Below are 12,561 nucleotides of genomic sequence, written 5' to 3'. Positions count from 1 at the left end.
GCTGTGTAAATATATTCCTATGATATTTACACCGTAGTTTTGAAAATATATAAGACCAGAAAATGCAGTAAACTGGGATTTAACATCATCTCCTTTGTCCTTTTATCATGTAGAGTTGATAAGTCAAGGCTGTGTTCCCTAGGAGAGTAACCTAGTGAACACTGGAATTTTTTGCAATGGAATTTTGGGCTGGACAAATGGGGACACCATCAATAGGGGAAAAATAATGAAGATGATAACTACAAATACCTGGGCATCCTTCAAGCTGGAAGCATTGAGCACACTGAAGTCAAGACAAAAGCTGGAAGCAAATACATCATGAGAGTGAAGATATCTTAATTCAGTGGAGGAAATGTCATAAATGCAATTAACATCTGGGCAATTCCAGTCATTAGATACACAGCTGGAATAGTGGACTGAAGCAGAACTAAAAGCCCTGGATAGGAAGACCCCCCCCAAAAATAACAACAATGAATCATGTCTTTATCCATGCAGTGATGCTGACTGACTTTATTTACTGGGAAAGCCCGTGAGTATGTATGTTGCAACTACACCAAAAAGTTGAAGAAGAAAAAAGGACATTGGAAAAATATCAGAAGGACAGTAAAGATGATCCACTGAAGCTAGTATACCATATAGCCGTGATGGCAAACCTGTGGCACATGGAACCATATCTGTGGGCACGCAAGCATTGCCCTAGCTCAGCTCCAGTGCGCAGGTGTGCTGGCCAGTTGATTTTTGGGCCTTCCGGGCCCACCAGAAGTCAGGAAACGGGCTATTTCCGGCCTTCGGGGAGGGGGGAAAGCCATTTTCGCCCACCCCAGGCTCCTTAAGACTCTAGAGCCTGGGAAGAGCAAAAAACGGGCCTTCCGGTCCTACCAGAAGTCTGCAAACAGGCCTCTGGAGGGCCTCTGGGTGGATGGGGAAGGCCATTTTTGCCCTCCCCAGGCTCCAAGAAAGCCTCTGGAGCCTGGGGAGGGTGCAAAACAGGCCTACTGGGCTCACCATGCCATCACGTGCTAAAAGTGCGGAGAGTGCAGGGGGAGTCACGCGAGGGGGCATGTGCATTGACCCCCACGCTCCCCCACGCTTTTGGCACATCATGGCAAAAAGGTTAGCCATCATTGCCATATAGGCTTACTGAATATTGGAGAGACCAAACCAGGGATCTGCAATCTTAAATACTCAAAGAGCCATTTGGACCTGTTTCCCACAGAAAAGAAAACACCGGGAGCCACAAAACCCTTTCTATGCCTGACTATTTCTTGAGTGGTCACAAAACTAGCATATGTAGTTGAATTAAACATTCTGTTTTCTTCTGAAACTTTTCTTTTCTTGGATTTATCCATGGTTGGCTTACCGGAGGTTAAAAAGCTCAATAAAATGTGTGCTGGCAGATGTTGCACATTGGCGGTTGTGATGCATATTCTGAATGACAGGGAGCTGCAGCAGAGGGGTGAAAGAGCCACATGCAGCTCCAGAGCCGCAGGTTGCTGACTCCTGGACCAAACTAACCTACAACAAAGACCATATGAAGAATGGAAAAGAGGCAAAGTATTATATGGCCAGTACATTAAAATGTAGCAGGCAAAATAGACAACAATGGCAATGGTTAGGGGCAGAAAAATTAAAGAAGAAAAAAGAGGGGCTAATTCTGACTGCACAAGACCAAGCCTTAAAGAACAAATGCATACAAAGCCAGAATTGAGAAGACAACAACAGACAGCAAACACTGCCTCTGGAAAGAAACTGAAGAAGATCGTACCAACTGATTAGAAACAACGGCATGACAAAGTAGCAACCATGGTGCACTGAAAGATCTTCAAGAAATACAATTTGCCTACAAGCAAAAGCTGGTGGGACCATAAAATAAAAAAGTAATAAAAAATTATGAAGTTAAAGTGCTCTGGGGTTTTAGAATTCAAACAGCCAAGCACCTACCACATAACATCCCAGACTGAATAATTGTTGATAAGAAACACAAAGAAGTCTGACTAGTGGATGTGGCAGTATCTGGAGTCGGCAGAAGAGAAGAGAAAGAACTGGAGAAAAATCACAAAATACAAATACCTGCAAATAGAACTAGAATGACTAAGGCAAAAGAAAGTCAAGATAAGACCAATAGCGATAGGCATCTTGGGTGCAATCCCAAAACATCTGGAGCACCACTTGGACACCATCAGCATTCACAAAATTACCATCGGTCAATTTGCAAAAGGTAGCGTTATTTGCAGCAGACTCAAGAAATAGATAAAACTGCCAAATCTAGTCTAAACATCTGACTGTCAGGCCAGCTATAAGAAATAATGAAACAAAAATGCAACAAAGCAGAAAATAAAATACCTCAGCTTAGTAAAATGCATGTGGTCGCTAGGAATCAAAAATTACTTCATAGCATATAATCAATTGATTATGATATAGCACCCAGAATTCAAGGAAAAAGTATGTTACTGCCACCAGAAAGAGGCAAATATTAATTTGAAAGTCTTTCTGTATTTTAAGCAGCTCCATGTAACTTAGAGCAACAAGTGTGTGTGTGGGTGTGTGGGTGGGTGTTATAAGGAAATTCAAAGCCCTAAAGTAAAATGTTCAAGTATGAAGAACTTCAATATGGGATTCTAACTATCAACTCTCCTCTGGCATATATTATAAACTCCTCACCCCAAATTTTCTGTTCCCCCCTCCCCAGTACTTACCATTCCAAGCTCACTGAACCCACAGTCAGCCATTTGGGGCAAAGTAATTGGGCATTGACATTTTTCTGTACTTTCTTTTTTAATATAATCTGTATTCAAAGTTTTAACAATAATAAGAACTAATATAAACCGAAATACAACAGAGAAAACAAAATGGAAAGAGAAATAAAAGAAAAACTTACTTTCTGGAAGTCCCTTAAAAACTGGTTTTATTGTCAGGTTTTGGGTTCTCAGAAAACAGGTGAGAGATCTCCTCGCTAATCTAATCTCTACTGTGCCATATATTTTTCTAACTTTTTAATAATGATCGGGGGTTTTGTTAATTGTTTTATATCTTTGTGTATGCCACCCAGATGCACTTCGTTTGAGATGGGCAGCTATATAAATTAGATATATAAATAAAAAGAGAAACCTAAAAATTCAATAAGAACAAAAGTAGAAGGAAAGAGAAAAAAAGAGATATAAAAATATATAAAGATGTGGCTTCCTATTCTTCACAGCAGTTAAAACTACAATTATATTTTAACCTCTTTCTCTAATGTACTTCATCAAGCTTTGAGATTCTCACAAACCTGTGGGTATATCTCCCTCTTGTGTACAGATGGGACTGTTTTGGTTACATAAAGATTTTATTTTGATTTTATTTTTATTATTTGGAAAATTACAATTAGGAGAAAAAGGGACCACATCAAAACATGTTGGTTTTACCTAGAGTTCATCATGTGCATTTCTATCCCAGTGTGACGGATCTGTAAAAAAAGTAGGACAGAGAAGAGCAGCCTAATCTATTTAGTCAGATTCTCAGACTGAGGCAGGAATATGTTCAACATTGATATTCTCTCCCAAGTGATTATTTTAAATTTGTGGATTTGAAAAACAAGTGTTATTTCTATAACATTGTTCAAAGCAGCTACGCTATGCTTCTAAGCGGCCTCCCTTGAAAACCAAGATCTGCTTAGCCTTCTTAATACTCTTCAACCACTACAGCTCAGAGTCTAAAGCTATCTTTCCCCAGTCCCTAATTAGACAACCATAATGAAATCTGTTTTCCAATTTAGCACTTTAATATATTCCAAAGCACAATGCTCTTGTAATGGATTTTAGCACATTCTTACAGCTCAAAGAAAATAATAGATATGGATGACCATGAAACACAACTGAACGAGCTGCTATCTTCTCAGAAGCATTTCAGTCCATGCTTCAAACCAACTCTTTATCAGGACAGTTTTAATATTTATATATCTATTAATGCATGGGTGGAAGTCAGTTCCTATATTTTTAGCATTGTGAAAGCATTTCAAAGCAAATCACAGTATCTTTGGCAGTTTTTTTAAGGTACAAAACCAGGCAAAATCAGTAAACTATTAAATCATATTTCAGCTTTTATCTAGAAAATGGATCATATACTTTTATCTAGAAAATGGATCATATGCTTTTTAATAATCACTTTCAAACATGTACCATATTCATCTTAATTTCTGTGATACACTGCAATCATGATAGGTATCAATTTTTCCTTATAGTTAACATTATATACCAAAATAAAATCTGTGTAACAGGAAGTAAACAGAAGAAAAAATAGACTGAGTTATAATTCAGAAAAATGAAGAATAGTTAATGCTACATACAGCAATACCATTGAGGGACTGGGTACTGTATTCCACCATATCTGCTTCCCCCAGTTATGTACCCTGAAAGCTAAAAGTTGGCTACTGTTGTAAGATACAGAGATCAGGTCCTATCAAAGATTGAAGAAAAAAAAATTAACACAGTGCTAGCATAAGCTAACCAAGGAAACCAAAGGATAACAGCAAAATGAAGAAAAACTAGGAAGCCATGATAAGCTTTTGTTATATTATTTGATCATTTTTCCATATGTTCTTATTCCAGCAATGTCAAACTGAATATCTGTATAAGTTAATTATAATCTCTATAATTTATTTGTTTTCCTATGCGAGCTATTATTATTAAAGAAAAAATAATGATAGGTGGTAACATAGGAGCTATCTCTTATTACCCTGACTTTCTCACAAATGAATAATTTGGGGATCCTGATGTTTTCACACACTGTGGATCACATTTTTATCAACACAAATGATGTTAAATGTTGGAAGCTCTAAACAGGATTAAGAGAAAGAGAAATTAGGAAGATTATAAGTGGTTGTTGGAAATGGGCTGAAGTATACAATACCAGCGTTTCATAAAATATTGTGGTATTATACTGCAACAGCAGTGGTCTTTATTTTCTATTGAAAAAGAAAGACAGGAGGGAGGAAAGAAAGGGCAGAGGTTTTTTTTAATTCCATCTGAGGGCTACAGATTATAAAATAAATCGGGAATTTGGGATTTTTTAATTTGAAATGCCTGTCCTCCGATAATATGTAATCATATAAGAATTGGAACCAGCAAATTCAGTTTTATTTATCCTGATTTATTAAAAGGTAAATGACAAAACTTAACCAAGATAAAACAGAACATCAATGCATCAGCAGTTATTCAGTCAGTCCTTGAACCAAAAAAACAACCACCACCAGCCAAATTCCAAGTTGAATTCCACAGGGAATACCTGCAATACCTGCAATCTTCCAGTGAAGGACCCTTCTGGACCAGTGCCCCCAAAATAGAATAAATTGCAGCAATGACTTGGGTTGGCTATTTTCCTAAAGACCAACATCTCCTACTTTCAACATTGTTGTGACCAGTAGGATAGATGCTATGGCAACAGCTGGGCTATTTTTTAACACTGCTCACCTATTTTATTGTTCCTGAACTGGGGAAATATTCATCACTGGATTCCATTCCATGAGCTCTCAAAATATCTACTGGAAATCTACTAGACAAGATTAAAGCAATAACTCCCAAAGTTACTGATCTTCTTTGTCACACATTTTCATCTAAACTAGCCTATCCATATATAATGATCAAGTGAATAAATAAATCCAGATTAAAGAGGCTACCATCAATCAAGCTTGTAGACACAGTTCTGCCTTTCCTATTCTTACCACTGCTTTTCCAGTCATTCTAAATATATATTTATTTTTAAGGGCTCTTTGGACCTAAGAGCCAGATTATGACCAGACCAGTCATCAGGAATAGTTTTCACTATGTTGATCTTGCAAAGATGGCAACTTTTGAATCAATTGACAAGCATATAGAATAGAATAGAATAGAATAGAATAGAATAGAATAGAATAGAATAGAATAGAATAGAATAGAATAGAACAGAATAGAATAGAATAGAATAGAATAGAATTTTTTTATTGGCCAAGTGTGATTGGACACACAAGGAATTTGTCTTGGTGCATATGCTCTCAGTGTACATAAAAGAAAAGATACGTTCATCAAGGTATTATTTCTGCATTAGATATATATATCATGTTGAACTCACGGCAAACTAGATGCAAATTATTCAAACTAACATCGAGGAAGACTGTTTCACTATGGTTAGAAAACAGGGTTCAGAGCCATCCAAGCTGATTCCTTGGAAAATTTGAAAAGGAGACTGTGACTCCTAGTCCTCCCTTTGACATGAAAGCCGGCTGGGTGACTTTGGGTCAAAATTCTCTCTCAGCTCAACCCACCTCACAGGGTTGTTCTTATGGAGAAGAAAGAAGACAGAAACATTAGGTATGTTCGACACTTTGAATTACATATAAAAAAGATGGGATAAAAATCGTATTATTCTAAGAACAAATTCATTTAAAAAATACTTTACACTAAATCTGAATAATGCAAATTATTGATCTTCTCTTCAGTTCTTCCAAAATGGCTACTTTCTTTTCAGCATCCTTTGAAACACACATTTTACAGTATCAAGAAGAGCACATTTTTAGATAACACGATTTTCTTACTTTAGAAAAGATTCCATAATTCTCATTATTGATATTCTATTGCTGCCTCTGTAGATTGACAGTAGGAATGTCCATTGCTTCTTTATATTCTGCCCCCAACTGGCCTTTGCTATATTATCTCTCTGACTTAATTAACTCTGCCTGGCCTGACTCATCTCCATCACTGCATAAGGACAGAACAATCCTGCCTAAGCTAGGTATTCAGTCAGGGAAACAGACTCTGAAAGCTCAAAGTTTCTAACAACATCAGTTGGCACTTAGCCTGGACAAATCCATTTTGATAAAATGAAAAATGTAAATTAGTGCTAATGTTGCAGAGGATGCTCACTGATAATACCAAAGCATTGTTTTCCCAAAACTATGAATATTTGTTTAAATCTATGTTAATAAATTATAATTATTTTTAAACAGAAGTAACATATTTTATATATTTTAAAATAGGAAAGAAAGAAAAAACTTGTTTCCTATGGTGTTAACGTTTCTACACATTTGGCAGCAACGTTTGTAACTATTATAAAAAAAATATTTCTCACAGTTGTATTTTAATACCTTCATTTTAAAAAAGTTTTTGAAGAAATATGTAATAAATTATTTGTTTCATGTTCAGATCAAGATATCATAATTCAAACTCAGAGTATTTTACATTATCACCCATTAATAAGCAGATATAGATCTTTATAGAGTTGCATTCTATTGCACTGTAAGTAGATCACGAAAGCAGGTTATTTCCAATCCTCTTGCTTCCTTTAAATAGTAAAGGAGTAGCAGAATCCAACAGGCCGTTCTTCCTCCATAAAATATTGTCTAGGTACAGAGATTATGTTGATATTTAGATTTTAACGATCCTTTATGAAACACCAATAAAACTGCAACCAAATTTTGGACAGCTTAATAAAAGTGAAAGTCAGTTCATGATAAATTATATATCTGGAACTATATTACATTTTAAAATATATGTAATTAGTGTATCTTTTAAAAGTTTTGTGTATATATACATTAGCATGGCAAGGAACAAAACATGGCCTTAATTTCAAGAATATTTGTTCCTAAAATAGTTAGATATAAACGGTATAGGGAAATGGAAAGATTACAGTAAAGGTGGCTGAAATGAAAATGATCACACAGAAGCAAAAAGCAAAGGATATGTGCCACAGATCAAGATGCAAAGAAATTATGGCTAACTAACATTAATAATTACAATACATAATACAAAATTATGGAACTACTGCCCTGTAAGCAGATGTCCATGAATAGATGGCAATAAAGCTCTTGATCTGTACATAACAGGGAATTTTCTTTCCTATGATTCTTAATTTTTAAAAGGATAAAAAATGGCTCAATATCTATTTCCCTGTAGCGTATAACTAGAATCACTTTCAGTTTTTTCCATTAAAGTTACTTTTATGTGTATATCATTTACTTGGAACATGCCATTGCTTGGGTTATACAGGAAAACTTGGGGTAGGGGGTTGGACTAGATGACCTTTTTTCCTTCAATCCATCTATACTACACTTGAGGAAGAATTCAGCAACATGAGAAAGCTCTTTATTCTAAGCAGGGTTTTCCATAAAATCAATTTTGCATACATTGAACATCTAAAGTTTGGATACCATTCATTAGAAACACAGTTCAAAGAAACAAAGAATTTGAATTCTACCCTCCTTACCACTACTTGTTCAGGTGAAAACCAGCTACCATTGCTCTAATTGTAGTCATGACAACCATAAAATATTCTTTTCCGGCAATAATTCCAATTGAACATTTGTTCATGGCTTCTATTGTCAAAAGAAAGCTTAAAAAACTATGAATGTGGCTCTTAAACTATAGTTCGCTAGATGGTACTGGAAATTTTAGCTCATATAAAACTTTCAAGTGCACTGGTTTTTCTGAAGTACATATTTTCAGAATCACCCAAGAAGCTATTATATAGAATGTCCAATTTATCTTAAATTATATCAAATGATAATGCAGCTGACAAAACTTCAATTTTTTTTAAAAAAAAGTTATAGTAAAATTGCCATATTCTAAATTTATTATGTTGGTTTCAATACTTAACTACTACATCTTTTAAAGATATTCATTCCAAAAGAACACACTGCCTATATTGGAAGGGGACCTTTTCACAAAACATTATTCTAACTACTGAACTGATTATTAATTTTCTTTTATAGAAGCCAATATATTAATGCCATACTTCATTGCAAGCTGGGAAAAACTCTCCCAGAGACAACCACAATGAGGGGGAGGCTCTTTATCGAAGAATAAAACCTTGCTTCTCATGCAAATAAGAGCAGGTAACCCACTGTGCATAACTAAAGTTTCAAACAGCAGAATATCAATAAAATATGATTATATATCACTTTATAAAGTAAATGCTATTGCTAGTTTAATCCCATCATAATACTGAGCTACTGCTGATTTATTAAAAAGAACATTGCATTTTCTTTATTAAAAAAGTCATACTACTGAAGGGGACTTAAAACTTTCAGCTCTTTGCTTAATTTGAAGAGACAGCTACGTGATACCTGCAGTCTTAAAGGCGTACAGTAAGAGCCTGTTTTAGTAAACTCTCAAAAATAAACTCTCTGGTGAACGATAAGTCAAAGAAGGATAGAATAAATTAGCTTAAGAACCATGTAGTAATAGAATAACATTTACATTCTTAAATATTGGACAATTTCACAAGTTCATCTATACATAAAATATGTCAGTAAGGATTGTTTGCATTTGTTTAGATTACAATATATATATTTTAATCAAAGAAGAGAAGAACAAGAGGTTATGCTTTCATAATACACTGGTGGAGTGGGAAAACACAGAAAATAGATAAGAGCCATACCAGACCCTGATTTCTTTAAACAGTAAAATGTTAATGGCTCCCCATGAAGAGAACAAGAACACACATAGTCTTAACACTATTAACAAAGCTCCATAAAAAATGTGTGCATGTGAGGGAGAGAGATCTGATCCATAGATACAACTTCTGCCAACAGAGACACAGTACCTCTGAGCCCAGACCTATCTACTTTCAAGTGAGACTCCTCAAATTCGACAGAATTTATTGAAAAGCATATCAAAGACTCTACACTTTGGGATTCGTTTTCAACAGTAAAAAGTGGGTTTCAACTGTTACAAATACATAAGAATCGCCTCAAGCAATTTCCGGACACACCTTCAACCTGGCACTGTGTACATGCTGGCAAACACCAGGTACAACAAAAGGAATTCAGTCCCTGTCCTAAAGACACCTAAGCCACTTTAAGGAAGTAGAATAGGATCTGAGGAGGGGGCGCAGGAGGAGGGGATAGGATTAAGACCATGGGGGGAAAAGCCAGGTCAAAAGGGAGACAGGCAAGTAAGGCTAATACCTGGAAGTTTACCAGACCCGGTTTTTTTTTTGGTTTTTTTTTTGAGTGCATTTAAACAAAATCATCTTTTAAAAGATCCCTGAAAAGTGACCCATGGGCACAAAGAGAGCCTTGCTCCAGAATCAATTCGGAGGTGGGAGCTTGTCATTTTTTTTTAATCCCTTTCAAGATAGCTTTAATTAAAGATAGCCTCTGCCTTGTGGTGATGATGGATGATTTTGCAGTGGTTATGTGGTGTGCGTTCCCACCACCCCCCCCCCCTCTCTCTTTTTAATAAGCCATCTACAAAACGGAGCCTTTTAAAAACACACGTAGGGCCGACAAACAAGATGACAGCCCCTTGGTGTCATTTACCTCCCCGATGCGGAGGAGAAAGTCAACCACCTTGTTACACCGTGCGGGGTGAGACGGCGTCTCCAACCCGCACCGGGAGGGAAGTTAAAAAGGTCTGGTACAGAGAGCGAGAGCGAGCATGGCAAAAAAAGGTGCCGGGAAGAGACGAGGGTGGCAGCCTCGGGGAAGGAAAGCTTGATGTCGCCTCCCGAGCAGATCTCTTCTTCTCCTACATCTCCCCCCCACACCCCACCCCGCGTCCCCTTAGCCCGAAACCCTACCTCAGAGCACCCCCACGCTACCGCTCCTGGTCTTGCACATCACCCAAAAACACCCAAGCAGGAAGTTTTTTCCATGCAGGCAGCGAGCGCAGGCGCGAGGGGATTCATGAGCCAGGCGTTCAATCCACTGGAGGCGACTTACTCTTGGCCAAGCGGCCAAGGCTCGACTACAACAAGGCTCGAGCCACCCCACGGGGCGCGCAAAGAAGTGTGGCAGCGAGAGACGCCTCGGCCAAGCCAAGCCAAGCCGGCAGCCTCCTCGGGCTCTTTCTTCCGCGGGGCCGCCACAAGCCCTCCGAGCCCCGCTTCTCCCCAACACCTTTCGCGGCTCTCTCTCTCTCTCTCTCTCTTTCCCCTCCCCTCCCCGCACGCACACACACACACACCTTCCTTCCTTACCTTTCGCCCACCGGGCGAGCAGCGGCGCGGGAAGGGGGCGACACACGCGCGCAAGTGTGCGTGTCCTTGTCGGGCGAAAAGCGGCTTCCTCCCCCCCACCTTCTTCAGGCTGGCGGAGAAGGAGGATGCACAGAAACAGCAGGGGGAGGAGGAGGAGGAGGAGGCGAAGGAGGCGGCGGCTTAGGCATTGCAGCCTCTCTTCCCTCCACCACCACCACCGCCACCCCGCCGCCAAACCCCCCCACACACAGCTGGGGCTGCTCTCTCTCTCAACTCCGCGGCGCGACGAGGAAGAGGCCGAGGCGGCGAAGCTGCAGGGCGCGGAGCGAGAGGAGCCGCCGCCGCCGCCGCGGGGGCACTTGGGCAGACGGAGGCAGCTGGCGCAGAGTCGATTGCATGCTGCTCCCTTCTGGCTCCGTCCTATTCACATACTGGCCGCTTTAGCTGGGGAGGGAGGCGGCCTCCGAGCCCGGACGAGGGGCGGGCGAAACCAATCACGGGCGTGGGAGGGTGGGACGAAGAGGAGGAGGGCGGGACAGGCGGAGAGCTCGGCCCACCCGCCGCTGCCTGTTCTCCGCCGGGTACCCCACCCGCGAGAGGCTCAGCTGGGCCCACCCAGACCAGCGTCTAACACCCACCCCGCGCCCCCATGGAGGGCTTGGAGTCGGCAGTTTGCACCCGAGTGCGAGCAGCGCCGGTGGTTTTCCCGGGGTTGCTGCTGCGCTCCTTTTCTCGCTCTCTCCTCCTCGGCCTGACTGGCGGCTGAGCTGTGCCATCCTTCAGGCGGCAGAGCCTGAGGGCGAAGAGCGTGGGGGGTGCGAGGCGGGAGGAGAAAAGAGATCGGAGGCAGCGCTTCTGTTGATAAAGTTACCCCGGCGCAGAGACCGAGCAGCTCCCGCAATTGGCGCTTGCTCCATACGAGCGCGGTATTTCCCCCGGTCTTTTTTTTTTTTTTTTAATCCTCCAACCGCGCGCACGCTCTCCTCCTTTACCCGACGTTTCGGGGAGAGAGGAGCCGCTGTGGTTGCGTTTCTTTACATTTCCTAGGATTCAGAACCAAGGGTTGTAATATTTACCTCGGTTACGCTTATTCACCACAGTCGGTGCGAGTACCGCCTGTATCGTAAATATCGTAAACGCGGGCGGTGGAACAGAGGAGCCCTATGCGAGCCTGTCTCGGATCCTCGCTACGTTGGGATCGGTTTAAATCAGCCACTGAAATAAACCAGAATTCGACAGTCCGGTAGTCGGGTTTCCCGAGGTAGGACTGGCAACCCGATCCTACGCGTCCTTACTTAACACTCGCTCTTCCCACTGGGTTTATTAGTTACGTCTTCAGAAGGGGCAGCCTAAGTTACTTTTCGACCGCTAAATAGGTATTTCCCAATGGACCTGACCAGACTGCCACTGAAATTACTGAGCGGTTTTCTTTTAATAAGCCGTTCATAAGCTAGTTATAAACAATTTTACCAGATATCTAGCTACTGTAATACCAAAACATTCAATATGAAATATTAGACTTGAAATGTGTATTCACTGGCAACAAACCCAAGCTGAAATTTAAACTCACTTAGAATCGTCTGCATTTTAGACGTTCCAACTAGTCACTTAATTCTTTGGGCATCTCTTTTT

The 12,561-nt window shown here is 40.2% G+C and overlaps 1 protein-coding gene across 4 annotated transcripts in view; it reads right to left on the bottom strand.

Moving 5' to 3' along the window:
- Window positions 1-11,373, bottom strand: part of KLHL29 (kelch like family member 29) — a 490,936-nt gene extending 479,563 nt beyond the window's left edge. For 3 of the 4 annotated variants that reach the window (XM_058179658.1, XM_058179633.1, XM_058179668.1), the window contains exon 1: window positions 10,930-11,372. The gene's annotated coding sequence lies outside the window, so the exon portion shown is untranslated. Of the gene's footprint in view, window positions 1-10,929 lie in introns of all 4 variants that reach the window. The other variant, XM_058179678.1, reaches the window with a different exon arrangement.
- Between the last annotated feature and the right edge of the window lie 1,188 nt (window positions 11,374-12,561).

Source organism: Ahaetulla prasina, chromosome 1, assembly GCF_028640845.1.
Source record: "Ahaetulla prasina isolate Xishuangbanna chromosome 1, ASM2864084v1, whole genome shotgun sequence".
In the NCBI taxonomy this organism is placed as follows: Eukaryota; Metazoa; Chordata; class Lepidosauria; order Squamata; family Colubridae; genus Ahaetulla; species Ahaetulla prasina.
This window is presented reverse-complemented; position numbering and strand designations above follow the sequence as displayed.